Below are 16302 nucleotides of genomic sequence, written 5' to 3' on the forward strand. Positions count from 1 at the left end.
TTGCTTAGTTAGTAATCTCCCCAGGCATCAATCACAACATGGTTGAATTTCAAATTCAGTTTGAGGAAGAACAACTCGGGTCTCAAAACAATGTCCTCAACTTAAATAAGGGAAATTACAGATGCATGAGAAAAGAATTACATAAAACAAGCTGGAAAACTGGTATAAGGGGATGTCAGTGGATGGGCAGTGGCAGATATTTCAGCAGATATTTCATAATGTTCAGCAAAAAACTGTTCTAGTAAAAAAAAACCTGATAAGAAGGTTAACCTGTGGTTAACAAAGGCTGTTAGGTACAGGATATAATCAAAAGCCATTCTATTCTATATATGGTTTTTATCTCTATTTACACGACAGAATAGCCCAGAGTCTGTCAGGTTTTACACACGATAACATGACTGAGGTAGAAGCCACAAGACCAGACACACTCAGGTCATTGACAGTACCTTGAATCTAAGATGAAAAGTTTGCCAAAGTTCTCTCACCCTCGGCAACTTGATTGGTATATAATGCATGCGCCTAGACATTTGTACAAAGACTAAATATATACACCATCCATGTAAAATGAGGAGCTGAAGAGTTAAAGAAGATGGAGTTATGTTGCATATTGTAATTAATATTTGTTGATTCGCTAAGAAACAATTACACTGCAATTATAAGATTAAGATATAAATGACTTCTCACACGTTAATGTGTTTTAGTATGCTCCAGCCACTTTACTGACTTTTTATTTATATGCAAACAGCTAGGTAAGCTTGGTGACTGCTCCCAAACTCCAATTTGTCAGTTCATTTCATCAACAGGATAAAATACATACTTTAACTAAAAACATTACTTCATGCCAGAGATAGCTCTCAGGATATTTGAGACAGAGGAAACGCACAAAATTCATTCAGGTGTGTCACATCTCCAGTCATTGTCTCCTAATGCTGACTGAAGCACCAGAGGTGGAATTTGGGATCATTTCAAACCTGCTCTTTCTGCAAAGATTTTTCAGATTAATGAATGTAACCAACCAATTCGTCAGTGCAGTGCCAAATTTTACACATTGCCCAAGAGCATCTACAGTTGGTGTGTATGGAATGGAATAGATTTTTGCAGCCCTAATCAACACCCACTTTTAAATATAAAGCAATGTTTGGTCCTAATAATACACCAAATGATGTATTTTGTTGATACATTAAATAAAATGATTTTAACAGTTTCACCAAAATGCTTTGTATCTGCTAAGGCAATGAAATGGTACAATGTATATGCATTGTTATAATATCAACAATGAAAAATATTGATGTGGAATTTGAACAAAGTGATGCTTCACAATAAATGCAGACCGTCTTGATATGGATTCATCTCAAGGTATTATCGGTGCTTGCACTGTCTGAATGGATTTTCTTTGGAGTATATTTACATTCTGGTCACATTATTGTTTTTCAGTGCTGATCCTAAAGAACTCTTTTATAGCTCCGGCGTCAAACGCTGCATAAAATTTAACTATATGTTTATTTTGGTAATGTTTCCAATAATGTTCTTTGGTCAAATCTTTTCTTTTCATAAGTTTATATATATATGTGGCTTTTAAAAGGCCAAATAACATAACTCAGAAGCCTGTATTAATTGCACAATATAATCAGTCATCCTCTGAGTCAATCTAATATCCCTCGTCAACCTCATGAAAAATCCCCAAGTTGTATGGGCACTAAGCAGAAATGGAGAATTCTACTCAGTTTTGGAATGCAGCCAAATATTCACCACAATCATTAATGATACATCCCTTCTGCAGCTGCCTCTCATATTAGTTGAGACAGGAACTTGCATTTATATGAATTTAAATATTGGAATTCATTACCCAATTTCTAAGATTCCAATAATGAATTTAAGGATTCAGAATTAAAGAAAATTTCTGCACAGTATCATACATAATTTAGATATTTAGAGGCAGAGGATCTACACTGCAGCCATTTCTATATCTCTATCAGTGTCCAAAATACTGAACTACTACATGGCTAATGAAGTTCATCAAAAACCTACCCAATGGTTTCCTGCAGATTCCCTAGATGGTGAACAGATATTCTCTGACTATCTGATATCCAGGCAAATGAGACAATTAGATTTTAATGGGGTTTCCTTAACATATGAAGGACAATGTTCATTTGAGGAGGACCCAGAGGCAGAACTCAGATTACAGGCTGTAGATAATTGGCTGGAATACAGATGCCAGCCAGAAGTCTTTTCCTGTCAATGAGTCCTTAAGAAGATTCTTGGACATGGAGGCTTTCTGGCTGCTGCTTTGCACTCTGCGGCCTAATGCATTTTACTGCTACAGGTTTGGTAGCATCTGTGGAGAAGGACACAGAGTTACTGTTTTCAATCCAATGGGACTTTTTCAAAACTGACCACTGGACTTGAAACATTAACTCTGTTTCTCTCCCCAAAATACTACCAGATTTGCTGAGGTCCTCCAACATTTTCATTTTTATTTCTGATTTCCAGCATCTTCATAATTTGAGCTTCTGTTTTACTGATGTTGCAGGTCTCTGAAGCTAACATAATCAGCTTATTTCAGAATACAGGACACTTCAAGGTGTGGAAATTTTATGTCTAGACTAGTGATTTGAACCTGGATATACAGTTTCATGTTATATCACCTCACTACATTCTTCCTGACATGCATCTAGGTGAATGGTGGAAGAGAAAAAGTGCAGCAATTATGTTTTTCAATAGACAATGTGTTATCCAGTCATAATATGTCATATTAATGCTTAAGCTTTTGTATCCTGAGTTTAACAAGTATTTCACAGCAATGGCTTAATTGTGGTATTGCTCAAAGGAGAATTAAAAAGGAGATTCAGTGCTAGGCAATAATAATTACTTTGTTCTCCTACATTGTAATACCAGAGCATCACTTGTGCAATGTTTCAGAGCTGTCATGATTTTCAATCACTTCACTGCTCAATGAGACATCAAAGCACAATCTTCACTCTAAATTCACAGCCAACACAAATTGCCAGAATCATAGTAATTGGGAAAACTAAGTACATTTAGTTGATGTGAAATTGAAGTTGAGAATTTTTCTTGTACAAAAATGCTTGGGCTATTCAGTTGTAGTTTAGCTTTTCTTCAAAACCAATTGATTGAATTACAGATACAAATACACATTAACCTGTTTAACTGCAAATATTACCATCTATCACTGAAAATAAGCTTGTTGTCACTAACAGTCAACATTTTTCAATAAGTTATGCGATGATGGGGTTGTATAAGTGAAACAAGCCATCAGGAAGTACTACAGATATTGCAAACATATGGAATATGTAGAGTATCATTAATAGAGTGCATATAGAGATAATAATATCCAAATTGTGTGCAACAGTGCCCAAATTATTTGAGGCTGTGACGGACAGATTTTTCATCTTTCAGAAAATCAAGAGATGTAGGGAGTGGGCCATGACCAGTTAGTGAGTGGTGGAGTAGGTTCAACGGGCTCTCTGGTCTACTATAGCTTTTACTTTTTGTGTTCAGATGTCTTGCCAACATTTTCAATTTTAGTTAGCTTTGATAATCCCTATCCATCTCAACCAAATTGAAATGAATAATAAAGATATTTATTAAGGCTGCAATTTAAAAACAACCCCAAAAATGATATATAAAGGAAGGAAAGGGGCAGAAAAGATGTGATAAGATGATAATGGAAATATGGGTTCAATTATGAAGGTATGGTAGGGCTCAGTTATGCAAGTTAAATAAAATAAAGACTGGTGATAACAGAACAGCTATCAATATCGCAACGAGAAAAATATTATGTTAATTTTTCAGATGTAGACATTTTGAAGTACAGAAATTTACTCTATCGTTTCTATTCATTAATAGTGAGTACCTTGCATTTTTCGGTTACATGACAATAATTCCAGCATTTTTGAAATCAATTCTTTGATAGGGTATATGACAAATAAGAATCCGTTCTACTCTGGGCTGGTCTGACAACTGTTGCCTGATGTATTAAAACATAATCCACAGCCTTAAACTAATTTCATTAAATATTTTGCAAACTTAATTGTCACAGTCAACTTTGTAAAATTAGACTTGAGTGCCTCAAACACATGACAGCCTCTATCTCACATTTATCCCCTGTTAAAAATACCACCTTCTCACATATAATTACTATATGACTGTATTAGTTATGAATATGACAGGACATATTTTGTGTGGGATTGGGTGTTATCAATTTATAGTAAACCTCACCTATAGGTAGAGAGCTATGGCAACAAGCCAACAGTCCTTCAAGTACAATTGAATTAAACAATTAAGATCTTCACTGTAAGTTGTTAGCTTGCTTCCACAACTCTTAAGGAGATATGGAGAACTGTGCATACAGCAGCTGTCTATCAAGATGCAGATCAGCATTTAAACTAGTAACATTTTGCAATTATTGGCCTGGTGCAGAGATGCCAACTTTCAGCCAATTTAATTCATTCTGCATGAGATCAAGAAACAGCTGGAGGTATTGGATGCTGTAAAGGTTATGGGCCATGACAACATTCCTGCAATGAAGATATGTGCTCCAAAACCTGCTGAGCCCCTAGCTAAGCTGTTCAAGCACAGACAAAACACTGCCATCTACCAGACAATGTGGAAGATCACCCAGGTATGTCCTATACACAAAGCAGGACAAATCCAACATAGCCAATTACCACCCCATCAGTCTAGTCTTAATCATCAGTAAAGTGATGGTAGACATCAGCAACAGTGCTATCAAGCAGCACTTGTTTAGCAATAACCTGCTTACTGATGCTTAGTTTGGGTTCCACCAGGCTTATTTGGCTGCAAACCTAAGTACAGCTTTGGTTTAAACATGGAAAAAACAGCTGAATTCTATAAGTGAGATGAGAGTGACTGCCGTTGACATTGAGGCTACATCTGAGAGAGTGTGGCAACAAGACCCCCAGCAAAACCAGAGTAAATGGGAATCAAGAGGAAAACTCATCTCTGGATGGAGGCAAATGCAAAATAAAGGAAGATGGTTGTAGCTGGTGGAGGTCAGGCATCACAGTTCCAGCAAATTTTTGCAGTAGTTCCTCAAGGTAGTGTCTTAGGTCCAACCATCTTCAGCTATTTCATCAATGACCTTCTTCTATCACAAGGTTGGAAACAGAGATGTTCACTGATCGAACAACGTTCAACACTGTTCAAGATTTCTTGGACACTAAAGCAGGCCTTATCCAAATTTCACAAAACCTGCACAATATCCAGGTTTGGACTGTCAAGTGGTAAGTAACATTTGTGCCACAGAAACATCAGGCAATGGCCATTTCCAACATGATAGAATCTAGCCATTGCTCTTTTACATTCAATAGCATTACCATCATTGAGTTCTACACTGTTAGCATCTATTACCATGGATGAGAAACTAAACTGGACTCACAATATGAATACTGTGAATACAACAGCAGATCAGTGATAAACAGCGAGTAACCCACCAGTTGGTGATTTCCCAAAGACTGTTCACAATCTACAAGGCACAATTCAGGGGATATGTCAGAATACTCCCTATTTTCCTGGATGAGCTCAGCTCGAACAACAGTCAAGAAGCTTGACACCATCCAGGACACCGCAGCCATGATTAGCATTCACAAACATTCACTCACCCACCATGGCCTCAGGAGTGTGTTCCATCTATAAGATGCATTGCAGAAATTCACTTTCTCCAGGGCAGTAAATCCTGGTTGTCACGTATATCTCATGAATGAATTTTAAAAAATTTATACTTCTATAGGTCTCAGGGAAGCAATTTACTTTGCTGGTCCCCACAAAGATTGTCCTCCTCCCAAAGAATTTCCTAAAGCTGTTGATAGAGGTTATTGGAATTATTCTTAAGCCTTTAAATAGCTATATCCGAGTCTACTTGATATCTGGAAAATGTGGTCAAGTGTGCAAAGCTCACGTTCTGCTCACTTGTAAATTAAAATAGCAATCACGATTCTATAACTTGTGCAAGACCTAATTTGTATGTAGAAACATCTTCCTGTTTACTTTAAGTAAGATGAAAAGACATACGAAATCTTTAGCTTTATAAATTAAAACAGTGCACAAAAATAAGGAAGCAGGGCTAGACCTTTTTTGAAAATTGGTTAGGCTCCAGATGCAGTATTTTGGCCAATTCTGGGCAGCACCCTTCAGGTAAATGTCAAGGCCTGAGAAAGGGAGCAGAGGAGATTTAGAAGAATTGTCCAAAGGATAGAAAAGTTCATTTGTGTGGACAGACTACAGAAACTGAGTCATTTTCCTTATAAAAAGAAAGTTAATGGGCCAGTTGCGGCGTGGGGAAGCGTTGAAAATCATGAAGGACTTTGATACAGTAAATATGAATAAACTTCTTCAAATGTCAGAAGGGTTAATAACTAGAGGATACTGACTTGAAGTCACTGGCAACAGAATGAGAGGCAACTGAGAGAATTTTTTAACTTAATAAACTGGAACATGCTGCTAGAAAGGGTGATGGGAGCAGACTCAAATAAAAATAAATACTTGAAGTACACAATGAACCAAATAGCTTCTTCCAGAGCTATATTGTTCCATGACTCAATGAATGCTGCTACCATTTTAAAGGCCTATCAAATACCTAGGCCTTGGGTGTCAAAGGTATCTGTTCTTGAAATTTGTGAATCATTATTGAAAATTAACTCTTACTGTTGGGGTAAGAAGAGCAGAAATCTAAGACAATTTGCTTCTCAAATAAAAATTATCACTCTTCTAAACACAAAATAAAGGAAATGATCCTAATGATGACATTCATTCTTCTATTTATTTTCTTAAGACTAGCAATTCAACCTATGTGTTCCGTGTATTTAGCTTAATAAATTAAGAATTTTAATGTATAGACTGTATTTCATGACTTCCAGATGCCCCAAAGCTTTTCATTGGAAATTAAATAGTTCAAATGTGTAATCAAAGTTGCAGCATGGGAAATGCGGCATCTAATCCATAAACTATTTTTGTGGCATTTGTTTAGGGATAAATGTTATCCATGCCAATTTGAATTTGTTCTGCATGGGTGAGTTTCCATGAAACAGGGATGGTATTTTAAATTATTTTTGGGAAGCGAGGAGTTAAGTATTAGTTGTTACCATGAAAATCTTGCTGAAATGGTCTTTACATTTGCATTGAAGATTTGTAGTGAAATTTAAACATAAGTATAATGAACTTAAACTTCACTGTTTGCAATGTAATCATAAATGAATCTATGATTACATTACAAACAGTGAACAGAAAATCTTATAAAGTGAAACCGTGTAATCATGCTGGGTGATTACATAATCCAGGCTGACACTTCAATGCAATATGGAGGGATTACTGCATTATCGAAGGTGCTGCAGTCCACAGTCTGAACTTCATAATCACTCACCTGAGCTTCTGCTATTACTTGACACATTCCCAGTGTTTACTGCTAAAACCAGTTCAACACTGTTTAATCCCTGAACAAAGCAAAATTGAACATGGGATAAAGATAACCCCAAGTGAGATTACTGTACATCTTTTGTTCTGTTGCAAATCTTGTTAGGGAAAGTCAATCTGTAAAGCTTTTTATAGTCAGTGAGCGCTTGTCATTAAGCCAAACAGGTTCAGGCAGCATTCTGAATTGTATTTTTATCCCCTCTAATTGTGCCAAATTATATGTCTATTGGTACTTTCATAAATCTTGTTTTCTGCAGGAAGGAAAGTTATTGGCAGGAGAACCTAGCACAATACAATGATACCATTTTTTTCCTATTGGTAAAAGAATTCCAAAGTTTCAATTTGTTGCTGACTTCCTTAGTGCAGACAAGTCCACTCATTTCATGAAAGTGAGTATTTGCATGGCGTGCAGGCTCTTTCCTCATAAATTTTACATATTTTTTCCTGCTAGCTAAAGGAGTGTATGAAGTGAACAGTTGTCTTGTCCCTGGCACGCTAAAAAGTGATGATACTGAGTGACATTCTCCAAAGCTAATTATGTTTACATTCTTGGCTTCTAATCTATTCGGTATCAAAAGATTCTGCTTTATTTCCAATTTACTAATGAATAACTTTTTCATAATTATGTTCATTTATATTTTTAAATATAATTGAATAAGAGATGATTATTTCTCATGAGGTAGATTGTTTATTTTCTGAAGCCTCATATACTTCAATTTCCTTCTCCTGCAGCAGACAGCATGACTTTGAAGGACATTTGAAAACATTATAGAAAAGACGGTCTTCTTAAAAACTTTACTCTTAGGTTTACAAGTAAGTAGTGAAAAAAAAACACAAAAATTACAGTAATAAAGCTTCTCCAATGTCAGAAATATCTTTTCTGTAGTCATATTTAATTGAAGAAAATAATTTTAATCAAAATTTTCTTTTACATTGAGCAGATTAAGTTAGCAAGTTGTCCTTTACCATTTTTCCTTTAATTGTGACTTTTTAAATTTTGTCTTTCTCATCACTATTCCAGCTTTTCTATCTTCAAGTGCCATTTCAAAGTCTTGTCTCAATCATAACTTTGGCCTCATTTTTTTAAATGTGGGATCAAATTTAAAAGAATATATAGCTCTACTTGATTAAAAAAAAAGTTCCAAAATCCAATACAAGAACATCAAGAACTGGAGCACTGAAAAATGAATCAAAAAAGTGATCCATCAATCTCTGGTGAGTTTTTATGCATCAAGTAGAAAGTGATTGCCATAAACTGGTACACTCATCTGTGAGACTTTTTTTACCCACCATTGATGCTGATGCTTTCAGCCATCTATGCTGGCATGTCCTAAAGTTGGCTCAGTGGTCACAATATGGTTCACCAAAGGCTCCTGGGAGGTCCTCCAAATGGGATTCCAAATACAGGAAGTACAATGGGGAAGATTATGCAAAGAGATGCTCCTCCAATCAAAGGCTGTTTCTCACTAATGAGCATTTCAGCAGCAAATGTGGGAGATAAACAACCTCTAATTGGAGGAGCAGCGAGCTGAGCAAGTGACTAGGTTCATGAAGCCTGACTTCTGCACAGGAGGAGCAGCAATTGTGGTGAGTGTGACAAGAGAGCAACACTGCAAGTGACAGCATGCCTGCGGTTTGGATGCAGCAGAAGACTAGGCGCCTGTTGTTTAAGGGTTTTGGGATCCTGGAGCAAGCAACAATGTCACAGAGCTACACCTTGCTCAACATAAATATCACAATGTAGGAGTTAAGACACTTGAGCTAAAAATCTTGGAGTGGCAGGTGGAGTTTATTTTGGTTAATTTGAGGTGTTGCATTTTGGCAAGGCAAACCAGGGCAGGTCTAGGCCCATAGCTTTAGAAACTCTTGTCAAAAACCTTGTCGCTCTCATAGAAACATCAAAACTAGGAGCATGAGTAGGCCAATCGGCCCTTCGAACCCACTCTGCTATTCAATATGTTCATGGCTGATCAATTTTCTCCCATAACTTTCAATGCCTCTAAAATAAAAAAAAAAATGATCTCTTTCCCTATCTGAGTCTTAAGTATTCAACCCCATTTCCCCGGTTCCATACTCCCCAACCAGGGAAAACATCCTCAGTGCATCTATTCCAGTCCTGTTAGAATTTTATGCATTTCATTCAGATACCCCCTCATCCTTTTAAACTCTAGTGAATACAGGCCCAGCCAAATCAATCACTGGAATCAGTTTAGTGAACTTCTGCAGCACTCCCTCTGTGGCAAGCATATCCCTTCTTAGGTAGGGAGACTAAAACTGGACGCAATACTCAGATGTGGATTCATCAAGGCCAGGTATAACTGCAGTAAGACATCCTTACTTCTGAACTCAAGTCCTTTTGCATGTAGGCCAATATACCATCTGCCTTCTTAACTGCTTGTTGCACTTTACTGTCTACTTTAATTGATTGGTTTCATTGATTAATCTCTTTCCTGCTTTATAATGCTCCTCAAAACCTATCCTCATAACTAAGCTTTTGGCCACCCACTGTAACATTTTCTTACGCTAATAGGGTGTTTCACTTAGGTGAAATGTGAGTTGTTGTTGTCCATAATATGACAGAGCACCATTGCAAGAAAAGTCAATATTTATTATCACAATGCGCATAGTGACTGATAACAGTTATAAAGAAATGTCTCATGCTCTGACAGTTAGGGCAAATTGGCCCTATCAGACATCCCAATGATTTACCAGTTAATCTACATCTTTATTTATGGCCATATACTTAAGGGCTCTTGTGATGTAGTGGTAATGTCCCCACCAGAACACCTCGGAACAGGTTGATTAAAAAATATCTCCATGGCCAAATATAAGAATAAATTATAAGTACTAGCTTATAAAAATAAACAATTAAGAATTGTCTTTAATATTGTACAAGGAATCTCTTCTTAAACAGTAGCTGCGCTATTTGCCTGTGAAGTCATCAAAATTGTGCCATACGTGTCAGATTTATTGTTGTAATTATACACGGCATTCTGAAAATGTAACATTAACCAGAAACATTTGTGCCTGTAAAGTAATATTATTACGTTCCCAAAAAGACAGCCCTTAAAACGATTGCACTGCTTAATTGAGTACTGATAGGATATAAATAGTAACTGATGGCTCAAGATTGAGAAATTCATTTTTTAAAACAGTTTATAGGCTTGAAAACAAAATGGATAAATTGCTGTACAACCACAAATATATCTGAACAACACTGGATCATTTTTAAAGTGTGAAATTTAACTAAAGTATTGCTACACTTGTAACAAGCAATGCAACTTCAGTTTCTGCCAAAAGGATCAAAACCATCTTGCTGAACCCTAACCAAGGAAGTTTCATTTTGTAAAAATACCCGGGTCCCTGGCCGGGGCAGCACAGTGGCTCAGTGGTTAGTGGTTAGCACGGCTGCCTCACAGCACCAAGGACCTAGGTTCAATTCCACCCGCAGACGATTGTCTGTGTGGAGTTTGCATATTCTCCCTGCGTCTGCGTGGGTTTCCTCCAGGTGGTCCGGTTTCCTCCCACAGTTCAAAGATGCGCAGGCTAGGTGGATTGGCCATGCTAAATTGCCCATAGTGTTCAGGGATGTGTAGATTAGGTGGGTTACAGGGGGATGGGTCTGGGTGGGATGTTTTGAGGGCCGGTGTGGACTTGTTGGGCCAAAGGGCCTGTTTCCACACTGTAGGGATTCTCTGATCTGTGATCTCTGATCTCTGATCTGTGATCTGAAAAATACGTAGAGCACAGGAATCACTATAAAACATATGTAAGCAAACAACTGGAGAAGTGGGGGTAAGGGTCATTTACTGGACTTCTAGATATTAAATGAAAATAGACCATGGGCTAAATCTTATGTTTTTTTTGGATAAGTGTCAATTCTGTTGCATTTTGAATGAGTTTGCTTGCTGCATCTTCGTAAAATTGCCTTAGTAACTATCTATCTGACTGCGTTTGCACACCACCTTCTCTGATTCTAGTCTGATTCTACCGTACCAGGAACAATGTGCCACAGCCAGGATATCTGGAGTGGATCATCAATTGGTGCCATCTTTAAAAGGATGTTCAGCATCAAGACGAGCACTGTTAGTCCAGAGCTGCCCTGCTCAGTTCCTCACATTTGCTTTGGACATGGCAGAGAAAGGAAAATTGGTGTCCCGCTTTTCTGCCAGTTGACCTGGAGGGTGTAGTGGATGGTGTGGCCGTGATGGGGAGGTGCCGTGTTGGACTGGGGTAGACAAGATCAGAAGTCACATGACACAACAGGTTTATTTGAAATCACAAGCTTTTGGAACGCCACTCCTTTGTCATCCCCCTGGTCCAGGAACAGAGGCCGAGACACCAAAACATGTCAGCCTGGTCTGAGGTTGCCATCTGAGTCGGTGCAGTCACAGCCATCTGGAGGAATGCCCAGTCCTGTAGGAAAAAGGCCAATGACCTTTTCTCTACCTTGCCAGTGTAAGTGCCACCATCTTCTCTTCAATACCTCTCACCAAAGCTCATGTTCTACTACTCTCATTATTGCCTGCAACATCTTTTCTTGTGCGCTGCCAGCCACCCCAACCCCTGCCACCACTAACCCTGCATGCCCTCTGTGCTGCCTACTTACTAGCTTGGGGCACCTCTCCCACTGCCCCTAAAGTAACGGCTTTGCCACCCACTTTCACCTTGCTAACTATCTGCATTTCCCTCATTCCAGGAAGAAAGCAACATACAATCGAAAATAAAGACTCGAGGTGAGTGGTGGGTTGCCTAACATTTTGCTCCTCACCCTATTATGTAGAGACCATCCCGACTCTCATTACCCCAAGTCGCTAATAGACCATTTCCAAGTCCCTGGACTGGTATCAAAGGTTTACTGCGCTGAACAAAGGCTATCCCCATTGACTTGACTGAGGCCTACTGACAACCAATCTCCTTCCTTTGTATCTGCACTAAATGGCAAAGCAAGAGAGAGAAGACTATCTCTGGTTGAGGGGTCATAGCACGAAAAAAGAAGGCAATGCAATTCAAGGCAGAGATGCTGTGAACACCTAAGTAGGGGTGCTGTGAACATCATTTGTTTACTGTTTGTTTAAAATCCCCACAAGGGCGAAATGACCCATTGGACATCACAACTGGTTCTACCTATTCCGCAAACTGGACTGGTTTGATGATTTCTTCACTTTCCAACTTTCTGATTTCTGCCTCGACTTTTGCCATATGGCAAATGGCACTGGGTGGGCCTTGAAGAATTGTGGAATTGCTTCCTGGTCAACATGCAAAGTGGCCTTGGCTCCTTTGATTGTCCCTTACCTTCCTGAAAAAACTTCCGGGTATTTAATTAGGACTTCACTCAGGCAGCTATTTTCTAATCAAAAAATATTGAGCCAAGCTACATGAAGCTTTATAAATCAATTTTTCCGCAATCAAGCTTGGGCCCGAGCCTTTTACTACAATCAGTGGCAACCAAACCAGCTGCTTCTCATAAGAGACTGGAACCGACGTTATACCTTAATCTGCAAAGGTTCCCTGGTACAGGTCCTTTATTCGTCAACGGGATGAAGACGTCGCTGGCTAGGCAGCATTAATTACCGAGAGGGTAGTTAAAAGTCAACCACATTGCTGTGGGTCTAGAGTCACATGTAGGCCAGACCAGGTAAGGATGGCAGTTTCCTTCCCTAAAGGACATTAGTGAACCAGATGGGTTTTTCTGACAATTGATAATGGATTCACGGTCGTCATTAGACTCTTAATTCCAGATATTTATTGAATTCAATTCCACCACCTGCTGTGGTGGGATTTGAACCCGGGTCCCCAGAATGTTATCTGGGTCTCTGGGTCTCTGGAATAACAGTCCAGCAATAATACCACTAGGCCATTGCCTCCCCTTAGTCTAGGTTCTCAGTCTAGCCAAGGTCTTGCACAAACTTGAGGGCTGAAGTCCAATGCAAATTTTGTTGAAGACTGGTTGTGTGATCATTGAAATGGCCACATTGGTATTGATCTCAAATAGAACCAAGTGACAATTTAACCAGACATTTATTTTGGTTCTGATTTGAATGTTCCAAACCATATGTACGTCGATTTTCTAGCGTGTGCACTCTCCTCGATACCAGCCTATGAGTTCTATTACTCTATTTAGGTCTAGTAGGACTCTTTCGCTGTCTCGAGTCCACATACCAGCAGCAATTACAATGGCTTGCTAGCCCAGATTCTGAAGAAAATGTTGATCGCTTGGCGGAGGTTTGACTTTGTTTTGGGGTTTTGCTGCGCGCTGACCGAGAGTCCATCTGTTCAGGATATGTCCTAAATGAGACTGTGCAATTGTCTTTACTCAAATTGTGTTCCTCAAGCTCAGTTGTACTGGCAAGGGTGTCCACTTCCATTGGAATACCCTGCAATTTATATTCTCCACTTGCTGCATTTTCCAATGATAAAGCTAGTTGTAATGCCTGTTTGAAGTCCAGTTAGGCTTCAGATAGTTGGTTTTATTGCATGGTTACATCATTAATCCCACATACTAAATGGTCTCTCAGCATCTCTTTAAGTTTTAAACCAAAGTCACATGCATCTGCCATTCGATTTAATCCAGTCAAAAGTCTGACATAGCCTATTTGAAACTTACAGAATACTGAGAGGCCTAGATAGAGTGGACGTGGAGAAGATGTTTCCACTAGTGGGAGAAACTAAGACCTGAGGGCACATCCGCAGAATGAAGGGACGACCATTTAGAACTGAGATAAGGAGGAAATTTCTTCAGCCTGAACGTGGTTAATCTGTGGAAATCATTGCCACAGAAGGCTGTGGAGGCTGTCACTGAGTGTATTTAAGGCAGGGCTGGATGGGTTCTTTATTGGTAAGGGGATCAAAGGTCACAGGGAGAAGGTAGGAGATTGGGGTAGAGAAAGATATCTGCTTTGATAGAATGGCGGAGCAGACTTGTTGGGCTGAATGGCCTAATTCTGCTCCTTTATCTTATTGTCTGTATGCTCTATAGTGTAAATTTGATACGAAAACCAAAGTAAAGCGTAATCATCATAGTTCTGTACAAGATATCAATTTGGGAACGTTCTTCAGGATCTAATCTGGTCAAAAGATCACAATTCAAATTGAGACGCCCAATATCGATTTACTGACACTATTTCAATCTTCAGGCCTGTTGGCTAACATCAGAAAATAGCAATATATGCAGTCAAATGAAACCAGGTGTGTTCATACTGGTTGCACTGGAGTTGCCACAATGCACAGCCCTAAGCGTAATGAAACCAGACCCTGCTGTCTGAAGGGCTGCTGTCTAAGGTGACAGATGAACATATATGGCCTAATTAGTCTTTGTCGTTTGCAGTAATATTGTGAAACAAGCACCATTGCTCAGTGGGCCTCATACTGACCAGGCATCTACAACAACGACATTGGAGTGACCTTACTCATTCTAAGGTTTCAAAATAAGTTGCCAGTTAGCCTTCTTAGCTTTGGGAGAAGGGGATTTAGGCACACTGCAGAGACCGTGAGCATCACTAAATCATATAGTTATATTCAGGTAGTTCCTCAATTGCAAGGAACCCATATTGACGGAGCAATGCTTAGTTTAGATTCACGCACTTAGAGCTTGTAAAATATCCAGGGCCCTAAGCTTGTTTTTTTCTCATTACTCTTCCATCCTGAATAAAGGATATTGTCCTGGGCTCTAAATCTCTCAAAAAAGAGAGCTATTATGCTTTCTCCTGTTGAGAGTTGATCTCTGTGAGGCACTTATGTACTACAAATGTTACTTGTCAGTTATTAGTCCAATGTTGTCTAGTTTTTGCTGCAAGCTTGCATGGATTGCTTTGTTATCAGGGAAATTGCAAAGGAAATTTAAAAACTGGGATATCTTCAATAAAAAATCAAATTCTGACCTTCTGATGGAAAATAAATAATTAATTGTGTAGCTGAAAAACGTTGGGCTTAGCACATTGCCTTGACATTACGCTGCAGCAATTTTCTAGGGCTGAGATGGTTGGCTTCCAAACCATCTTTTTCTACGTCAGGTAGGAATTTTGCCACAGGACAGCTTTCTCCTGAACCCCATCAATGACAGTTTTATAAGTGCTCTTTATGTTACACTGGGTCAACTGCTGCCTTCCTGACAACAGCAGCCACCCTCACTTCACCTTTGGACGTAGCTCTTTGTCCATTCTTGGACCATGACCGTAAACATAGTCTGGAGCCGAGTGATACAGGCTAAACCCAAAATGATTTCTGGTTAGCAAGTCACTGATGTGAACATCCCACTTGATAGTACTGGCAATTTCCCCTTCTGTGGTGGTAGTAATTGACGAGTTTGGATTTGTCCTGCTTTTTGTGTCTTTTTGATGCAAAAAAGCTAACAATATGACTTAAAATTCCAATAGTCAGTCTCATGTATAATTCAATTTGGAAAAGTACATAGTCTAATGCAACATCAAATAAAAAATGCAAATTTTTGAAGATATTATCTCAAAAGAATACATTAGCAGAATTTTAAACAAAGGATATTTGTGTAACCAATTTGAATAGGGTACCCAAAGAGGCACAGGAAGTAGGATACAGCAACTTTAATAGAAACAAGAGAAAATCACCAAATATAGTAATGTGTTTTAATAGCGGGATAATAGTGAAGGTGTAAAAATGCTGGAGATGCTTCCAACCTATAGCATTTCTGGAATACAATTACAGTTTTAGAATATAAACAATGTTACAGACATATAGTCTAACGAAGCATTTCACATTAACAGAACTGGGCTACTCTTTAAGATAACAAGGTGTAGAGCTGGATGAACACAGCAGGCCAAGCAGCATCAGAGGAGCAGGAAAGCTGACGTTTCGGGTCTAGACCCTTCTTCAGGAATG

The 16302-nt window shown here is 38.8% G+C and overlaps 1 protein-coding gene across 4 annotated transcripts in view; it reads right to left on the bottom strand.

Annotated features, from left to right (window-relative positions):
* LOC109928285 (GDP-mannose 4,6 dehydratase-like) overlaps positions 1-16302 on the bottom strand; it is a 180481-nt gene that overhangs the window by 45528 nt on the left and 118651 nt on the right. The gene's annotated exons all lie outside the window — the stretch shown is intronic.

Source organism: Rhincodon typus, chromosome 2 (assembly GCF_021869965.1).
Source record: "Rhincodon typus isolate 14 chromosome 2, sRhiTyp1.1, whole genome shotgun sequence".
Lineage (NCBI taxonomy): Eukaryota > Metazoa > Chordata > Chondrichthyes > Orectolobiformes > Rhincodontidae > Rhincodon > Rhincodon typus.